The sequence below is a fragment of the Erythranthe guttata genome, chromosome 12, assembly GCF_056151865.1.
Source record: "Erythranthe guttata isolate IM_541 chromosome 12, IM_541, whole genome shotgun sequence".
Lineage (NCBI taxonomy): Eukaryota > Viridiplantae > Streptophyta > Magnoliopsida > Lamiales > Phrymaceae > Erythranthe > Erythranthe guttata.
Genome location: NC_142544.1, coordinates 5,120,246 through 5,129,380, shown reverse-complemented (window position 1 = coordinate 5,129,380; position 9,135 = coordinate 5,120,246). Strand labels below are relative to the sequence as shown.

The following is a 9,135-nucleotide window of genomic DNA, read 5'->3' as shown; positions in this document are numbered from 1 at the left end:
AAGATTTTGTTTTTTTAGGTATTTGGTATTGTATTTTTTGAATATTACTTTTGGCCTCTCCAAAGTTTTTGTATATATGTGTTTTAACCCATTATTTTTTTTGTTTCTTCTCCATAATCTTATATAAATTATAGATAAATATATCATATTTAATATAAAATATGAAATAAGATGCTTAAAACTTGTATTATTTTAAATAAAATTTATGTATAATTCTTATTTTTGAATTCTTTTATCAATGCCTTGAGATCGTGCCATGAATCCCTGAAATATTAAGTGTATACATTATTAGAATAATTTGAATTCATTTAAATTTTTTTGTGATGATTAAAATATGATATAATTTTAATATATATGATATTTTATTTAAAAATTAGTAATATAAACTTATTTTTTGCAATGTTTTGTGAAACCTAAATTTTTTTACGGGCACTACCCCGAACCCCAAAATTTTAGTTAGTCCCCTACATTTTGATCTGGTTCCACCCCTGCCCAAAACCATATACGAAAACCTTGGAAAAATATCTCCCGGCCGACCACCAGCATCATCACTCCGTCGTCCTCCACCATGGTCACCACTACCACCGTAGTAGATGAGAGCAGCAATTACGGGTTCGAGAGAAGTGACATGTACGAAAGCAAACTTGCCGGAAGTGTTGAACAGTACGAAGGACACTTGTTCCTTTGCTACAAATCTCATGAGTCGTGGCCTACACGCGTCAAGGAATAATCTGATGTCGATCCTCTCCCTAAGCTTCTCGCCTCTGTCCTTAAAGCTCGTGAAGACAACATTAATCTCAAGGTCCGTACTAAAAACAAATTATAGCAGAACTGAATATATTATTTTAGTTGTTTATATTTGATGATGCTAATTACTTAGATCACTTGGGGTAGTGTAGAAAATGAACTGGGAGAGCAAAGCGGATCAGTAGCTTGACAACTTGATGATCCTGAGGTACCTGCAATCATAGAACACATGAACTAAGCCGGGGGTTGATCCGGCGGAAACCCCTCCGACGCTCAAGTCAGATGTGCTGATCATAGAAATAGTCCAGAGAATACAATTAATAGTATTGCTCAGTTAATAGGACGTACCTTAAGGAATGAGTTCAAACCTTTATTTATAGCTTAGTTGAGATTGTCGGGCCCAAATCTTACTTGAAGGTGATTGGGCCTCGGTGATAGTGGTCTTCGACATTGGGCTCGTGGCCCTATAGGTAAATAATTTGTAGACCCATTGGGTTGAGCCAATTAGGCATATCAATATTCTCACTGTTTTTATATTATTTTTGTTTTAAAAAATGTAGCCGTTGTATTAATTCCATTGAAGAAGAAGTGAAAGTTGTGTTTATTAACACCTGTAGAACATACTATATTTATGCATAAGAGATAGTCAACAAGAAAACCTAGGTTACTCTAGATTGATTTATACATAATTCGTAAAAGTCAAACGTTTGAGGAAACTAAATTATAAATAACCAGATATTATTTATTTATTTAAAGGCTTAATCACACTTTGCACCCTTGAGTATACAGTATTTTGGCACTTTACACTCTCAAAAGAATTAATTATAGTTTGCACCCTTAAAACACAATAAATTATGCATAATGCGCTCTGGGTGAATTTTTAAAGCTAATGTCAATTTTTTTTGTTCATTAATCCTCTCGAAACTATAAAGTGCAAAATAAAATACGTCACATCAGCATATTTGAAAATTATACTTTTTTTATCACAAAAAAGTATTGAACAATAAAAATCAAATTTCTTCAGCTATTTTATCATCAAATTATTTGAATATCATATTTTCTTTCAAAGATTTCTACCGACAATAAAAGATTCAACAATCGAATCATTTAGTGATAAAAGTCGATTTTATTTTATTTTGTAAGAAAAAATATTTTTTTCAAGTTTGTAAAGTAAAATGATCCGATTCAAAAGTACAAAGTAGAATTAAGCCTTTATTTTATTATTAGAGGTCAACCCTATGAAAAAAAGTATCAGGATTCCTAAGCTATAACAAAAATTGGAAATTACAAGCAATTCTAAACCAACTAATTAATTTAGAATTCAAAATCCAGAAATCTTGTCATGCTGGATGAGTTTGTTTTTTCCGATTTCATTTATTCTATTTTCGCCTAAGTGTAATATCTACTCAACAATTAATCACAAAAACTTGTACTTTATTATTTCGTTTTGTTTTATGCTTGCTTTGTGAATCCATATATAGCTAGCTAGATTAACCTTTTACCTGATTCTTGTTTAATTTTTTGGTGTATTTTATTTCTTGGAAATATATCAAAAAACATATATATACGTTTTAAGTTTGATGATTTGGGAATTTGTAGACTCGTTTGACCATATGCGAGGCAGGCGACAACGGGAAGTTGTCAGATGGAGATGTACTGATTTTTCCTGAAATGATTGTGATTGTATACAGGTATGAACATACTTAAGGAGTATATGGATTCGTTATTAAATTATTGATATTGCCTTTATTTTAATTGGTTGAAATCGTACGTATTTATTTTGGTTTATTGAAGGGGCTTAATAGAGTCCGAAGTCGATAGGTTTGTTGAAGATGTGCTTGTAAATGAAAAGGTTGAGCTGTCTGGAAAGATCGAAAAATTGAGTGGCTCGTACGTGTTCGTCTGCTGTCATAACAATCGAGACCGAAGATGTGGGGTTTGTGGCCCAATTTTGATTGAGAAGTTTAAGGAAGAGATTGGATCCAAAGATTTGACGAAGCATGTATCTGTGACTGCTTGCTCACATGTAGGAGGACACAAGTATGCTGGCAATGTGATCATCTTTAGTGCAACTCCTCAAGGAAAAAATGCTGGTAACTGGTAAGGATTACACTTTTCTCTACTTTGTGTTTGACTTAGTTTTTTGGCTAAATGTTAAGTTTCGTCTTAAGGGTTGAAATAGCCGATTTATCGTTCCGAACGGCGACAAATATCGCTTTTGCGCACCTGAACAATGAGTGATACCCTAAATGAAACAATATCAAAAGTTGTTAATAAAAAGTCAAAACAAGGTAGTCTGTTGATAAGCACCTTGCATTCAAGACCATTTGGTCATGAGTTCAAGACACCAGGAGGGGGATTGGGAAACCAGTAACTATATCCTCCTTAAAAAAATTGTTATTATAAAGTGACAACGTTTTGTATGTTGTCAGTAATTGCTTATTTTGTTTTCACTTTAATAACTTTTTATATAACTATTACGACTATATAATTATATATAGAAGTGACAATCACATTTTATCGTCACTATATAGAATTTGTGATACCCTATTAGTAATTCATAACATTTTGTTTTACCTGATTAACCATGTAAAAAGAGGTGTTGTCACTCAAGAAATTATTTATTGCATGTGTATCCACGTACATCATAAAATGATTCATGCTCCATTCTTCAGGTACGGGTATGTTACACCTGGCGACATTCATGAATTGCTTGATAAACAAATTGGGCAAGGAGAACCCATTGACCGGATTTGCAGGTGTGCTTTCTTTCTTCATCTTCCTTTTCTTAATATCTAATTATTGTTTCGCAACAATGAGAAACTATATAGTGCGGAAACTTCGAGTTTTTAACGTTTCCGGGTTTCGGACACGTTTCGTGTACGACACTAAAGGACAGCCGCCAGACACCTTATGGGCCATTTTGCAATTTCTAAAAGATTAGAAACATGTTTTAATAATAAATTTATAGATATTTTTGTTACTTCCCTAATTAAATACATGATTTATTGATCAACCAAAAATTCATAGTTGATAATAATATTAATTTTGGAATATATTTGTATGGAAATATAAAAAAGTTACATATAAATAAAAGCTTATGTATGATTATATAGCATATTTATAAATATACCCCTATACTTTTAATATTTATATGTTTCCCCCAAGTTCTCGTATCTCCATTTTCCGGACATGCCGTTTCGACGTACCCTTTTTCCCCGTTTCTCTGTATTGTCATTTTCGTGTTTGGGCTACATAGATAAGAAGTGAATATTTTATGCATACCATGATTATATACATGGGTCAAATGGGTGCTAATATCAAAGGAGTTGAGGAACCGAATCATAGTACTGTAACAAATGTGAAGAGCAACGAGAAACAATCCGAAGAGATTGTTACTGCTTCGGCAAGTAAGGGCGGGTGTTGCAGAGGTGCTGATGGATTCTCATGCTGCAAAGACGAGAATGTTGAGCAGAAACCAGTTAAAGAAGGACTCTTGTCGCGGATAGGAAAATAGGAGCAACACCATATCATCACTACTGTTGTTCTGGTGGGTGCAGTTACTGCAGCTGTTGTGGCTTATGGTACGTACTAAACTACTATGGCGACCACTTTGAGATTCACTACAAAAAAAAGTACTTTATGTGACAATTTTGTGTGACAAAAAATAATTTCGTCACACTAGTAGGTGTATTTTATGACGAAATTCAAAGTCGTCACAAAAACGAACATTTTATGCGATGAAAATTTACTTCGTCACATAAATTCTATTTTAGATGACAATACTGTGAAATCGTCATAAAAAATATAAAATTGTCATAAAAAGATGTACGTTGATTTTTTGAACAATTCACCGGCACTGTGCTGTGACGAGAATTGTTTTCTTATGACAAAACAAATTTTGTCACCATGAATATTTTAGGTGACAATATTAATTTCGTCACAAGGCCAAATTCATCTTATAGAGAAAACATTCCTTAAAATTTCTCCCGATTATTTAATGGCGTCTTTCCATATTTCTTATTTCCAACACTTATAAGTTATAATTTCTCACAAAAAAGTTATGGACTTCTCTCTCGATTGTTTGCTACTCCACCACCCCAATCCACAGTCCACCAATTAATTCAGGAATTCTCGGCATACATCTCCCCCAAATCGGCGGCTCAGAAGAGGGGATTGACGCACAATGAATTAATTCATCTTCCCACCAGTCCACGCGGGCGCTCCGCCGAGGAACTCGATCGTAATAAGCTCGGCGGCGGCAGGGGCGACCAGTCGCACCGTCTAGGGCTGACGAGACCGACGATTGGCGAGCGGGGAAGAAATAATCTTCCAATAACGTCTCCGACAGGAAGGAGAGGGGAGAGAGAGGGGGTTTCTTCTCCGATTTCCAATCGCGAGCAGATGGCGTCAGCAATTGGTCGTTTCTCTCCCTTTCTTCATTTGTATAATTAATTATTCAAATTTTATTTAAGGATTTTCTAATGTTTGGAATTAACTTAGGGTATTGGAAAATCACATGTTAGAAATTTATTTAGTGTTGCTTGGATATTTGAAATCGAGTTGGCTATCTTAAATTGTGTGTTTCATATTTTTAAAATTTGATTTTAGGTCTGTGTGTTGAGCCACCTTCTTCTGAACAACTTGATCTCATAATGACTAATTGTGCTTTCCGAGATGAGAATTTATCATAATTGCCATTTAATCAATCTGTGGCCAAGCTTCATACCTTATTGCATCTATATTTGTATGTTTCTTTCACTTAATTTAGGTAACATGTATTGCGTATTTCTTCTCAGCCATCGGCTCTTTGATCACCGCATCTGGAGCTTGCTGAAACCAGAGCACTGTACGGCGTCATACTGTCGGAAACTCTCAAGTTCTCTGCTCTCCGGCGTCTCAGATTTTCCGATGCAGAGATGTAAGTACTTCAATCTTATACAATGAATAGTATAATTCGTTGTTAAAAACAATTGAAGCGGATTTGTTATGATATTGTTGCTCGATTTGTTGATTTCATATATATTTTTTATATAATACATGGATAAATATAATTTATCAATACATGTTAGCATCTTAAATGGAATATTCTGCTGGAAAATGGGATGAACGAGTGCTTGAGTATGTTTAACGACCGTTTAAGAAAATTCGGTGGTTTGGCGTAAGCAATAACCGCTTTTGAATAAGTTATCTTAAGTTTGATCTGGTTAGGCCTATTTACCCAAATCGAATATGTTTTGATCATATAATTAAGAAAAACCGTTAATTTAGGTAAGTTTTCGCGTTGGATAGATTATTGGCTAAGTTGTTTGTTAGCTATCACAAAGTGCTCGATTTTTTTTTTATTTGTAAATATGAAAATGTTCTTCAAGATGTGAATTGACATCTATTGTTCATATGTTTTGCATTGTTTGTTCTCTGTGGTAACAGGTTTTAATTTTTTCTATATGGACCAAGATCTTGGACATAATGAATTACTATTTCAGTGAATAATATAAATATTATATAACAAATTATATATTTGTTATATGGATTCATGGTATGTTTCCTCTTGAAGAAGATTCATGGTATGTTTCCTCTTGAAACATTTTCTATCGTGTGCTAATCTACACACTACGATTGTTCATTGCCTTATTCTATCAAAATGAATGAGATTGCTCTTAATCTCTTGATTTTTTGAAAAACCAAGTTGCTCCATTTGTAATTTACTGTCATTTACATGTTGATCAGATGTTCATTCATTCTCTTTAGTAAGCTTTACAGTGTGTTAATCATTTGTTTTTGTTATTCTTGCAGAATGATGCTGATGGCACCATGTTACATGCTTTTGAAGACTGAAGTTGACTGGTATCGTGTTTTTATGAAGGTTAATGATCATGTTTTTATTTACCTTTTGAATAATTCAGTAATTTTTTGAATCATCTCTTGCAGGTATGTTATAAAGAAAATTCGTCTCTCAGCATTTCAAGAACAAAGAGGTTTTTTTAAATACTTGCGTTCTTGAGTGTTCCGGAATTACGTAATTTTTTTTATGAGTTTGAACTATTTTGCTAGTGGACAAACATACTGTTCAATGAATAATGATTTTCCGAGAGTTAGTTCTAATGTATGCCTGTCTAAGTTTGCAGATGAGGTTAATTCTAATGCTGCACCATCCGTATATAGTTGAATATAAAGATGTTTGGGTCGACAAGGTATTATGTTGTTTCGTTAATCTTGATTTTCGTGTTTGAAAGATTTTCTAAGTTTCTGATATATTTCTGCAGGTAAAATGTATATGCATTGTGACCAACTAGTGCGAAATTGGAAATATGCAAGTACTTATACTTGGCTCAAACTTAGCCATCTATGTATAGCTTGAACTACTAGTACAAGGTCAACTGATATGTTCTATACCTTATATATTACACACGAGTATCTTTACGATAAATGATGAGAAATAATATTTTTGAATTTCGGCTAAATAACAATTGTTTATATTTATTGATGTTTTTATTTTCAATTTGCAGATTCGAAAGTACAAAGAAGCTTGTGAGGAGGAAGGATATCGCTCCACTTAAGGAAGGACGGTGTCTATATATTATGTAGTTTATTTTTTAATGTAAGTTTCAAATTGATTTTATTGACTCATGTATTTTGTACGTGTAATTGTACGATACATTGCAATACAATTTTATTTCCCAAATCATTGTTTAGTTTTGTGGAATTGTATTATTAGTTTATTTAATTTAAGTATGAATAATATAAATATTATATAACAAATTATATATTTGTTCTTTTTTTTTGTGACGAAATAATTGTCTCAATAGATATTATGTCTCATGTGACAAAATAATTTGTCACAAGAAGTAAGTGAAATGATTACTTATTGTGACGACATATGTTTTTAGTGACGAACAAATTCTGTTTATGCGACGACCACTTCGTCACAACAATAAAACTTTATGTGACGAAGTTTTCTTTTGTCACAATATTTGGTGACGAAAACTTTAGTTTGTCACATAATACCTTTCGCGACGGGGCCTACGCGACGACCCCTGTGACGAAAAATTTTGTCACCTAAATTTTTATGCGACGAAATATTGAGTTGTTGTGACGAATTTTTGCGTCACATAAAACAGTTTTTTTTGTAGTGATTTTAATACACTGTTGATTGGGTTTGTATAATCATTGATAATTTGATCTTTTATTCTTGTATGTGTGAATTTATTACTTTCTTTGTTGCATGATTTATGTATAAATAAGTTGTAACGGGGTATCCCTTTGTTGTGGGTATATTCTACGTCCTATTAAAAGGTCGTACAACAAAATAATAAAATTGAGCTTCTTTCAAAGTTCAAATCTTGTTATAAAAATGAATATATGACAAACACATTTTCGTTTGAAATAGTAGAGAAAATTAATACTTACCCGAGAGCGATGGAGGTTATGAAGTGAATTTTGAGTATTTGGAGATTATGAAGTGAATTTTGAGTAGTTGAAGATGAAAGACTTATTTAACTTTTTGCGGAAAACCTTAATCACAGAATCTTGAAATCAAATTCGTCTTAAAAACATAATCACATAATTGAGATAGTTTTGAGAGAGGCCGCACTCACTGAACTCCATCGTCTTTATGCCCACCATATTAGTATTTCAGGTTTTGCATCTACCACTAAATTTTAATATGTTTGACTAAAATTTTAGATTCGTTTGTTATTTACTATTAACTGATTAATAAGTAAAAAATAAATCCATAAGCAATTCATCTATAACGTCATATTAAAATTATTGTGTTTTGGTAAAATAATCAAGTATTACATTAAGGTAAAACACATTATTTGAAGCTAAAGGCTTACTTTGAGAGATTACACTAAGCAGTGGCGAAACCAGAATTTTATTTTTGGGAGGATTGAATTTACACTAAAGTTTTAAATAAAAAATAATGTGAAGAAATTAATCACAACAATAATTGTTTAAAGAGTTGCCAGTCTAGGATATTGTTACATGATGAATTTAAATTTTCAGTGGTTCAGGGCAGTGCCCTTGGAAAAAAATTAGGATTTTTTTTTTTTTGACAAAATCAGAAGACATGAAAAGAAAAATTTATGACTTATTTTGCATTAATTTAAATTTCAGTGGACTAAATAATAAAATATGGATGTACTTAATAAATATATAGAAGGAATATAGTAATTTTTTTCCAATTGAGGGGGGGTTTGAATCAATCCTTGCCCAAAGGTGGATTTGCCTCTTGTTCTATATATGTTCCGTTACTTTCTTATCATACTTTTAGACTAATTTATTATTTATTTTCTTCAAGAAAAATACTTATTTTTATGTTTTCATATAAAACTAACTTCTTAAAAATTATAGGAGCACAACACAAGGACAATAATTATATATACA

The 9,135-nt window shown here is 32.4% G+C and overlaps 1 long non-coding RNA gene and 1 other non-coding gene across 3 annotated transcripts; both read left to right on the top strand.

Annotated features, from left to right (window-relative positions):
• Nucleotides 1–613: 613 nt before the first annotated feature.
• On the top strand, nt 614–4,272 carry LOC105969355 (uncharacterized). The gene is made up of 5 exons (XR_016034905.1): nt 614–802; nt 2,347–2,438; nt 2,542–2,847; nt 3,423–3,506; nt 4,048–4,272. It is a non-coding gene; the product is annotated as an uncharacterized LOC105969355 (transcript).
• A 521-nt stretch (nt 4,273–4,793) lies between these two features.
• Nucleotides 4,794–7,432, top strand: LOC148766285 (uncharacterized). Of its 2 annotated transcripts, none has more exons than XR_016034954.1 (5): nt 4,794–5,668; nt 6,544–6,594; nt 6,876–6,941; nt 7,014–7,122; nt 7,257–7,432. It is a non-coding gene; the product is annotated as an uncharacterized LOC148766285 (long non-coding RNA). The 2 variants fall into 2 exon arrangements; XR_016034953.1 differs by having other exon boundaries at nt 6,544–6,613.
• Nucleotides 7,433–9,135: the final 1,703 nt, after the last annotated feature.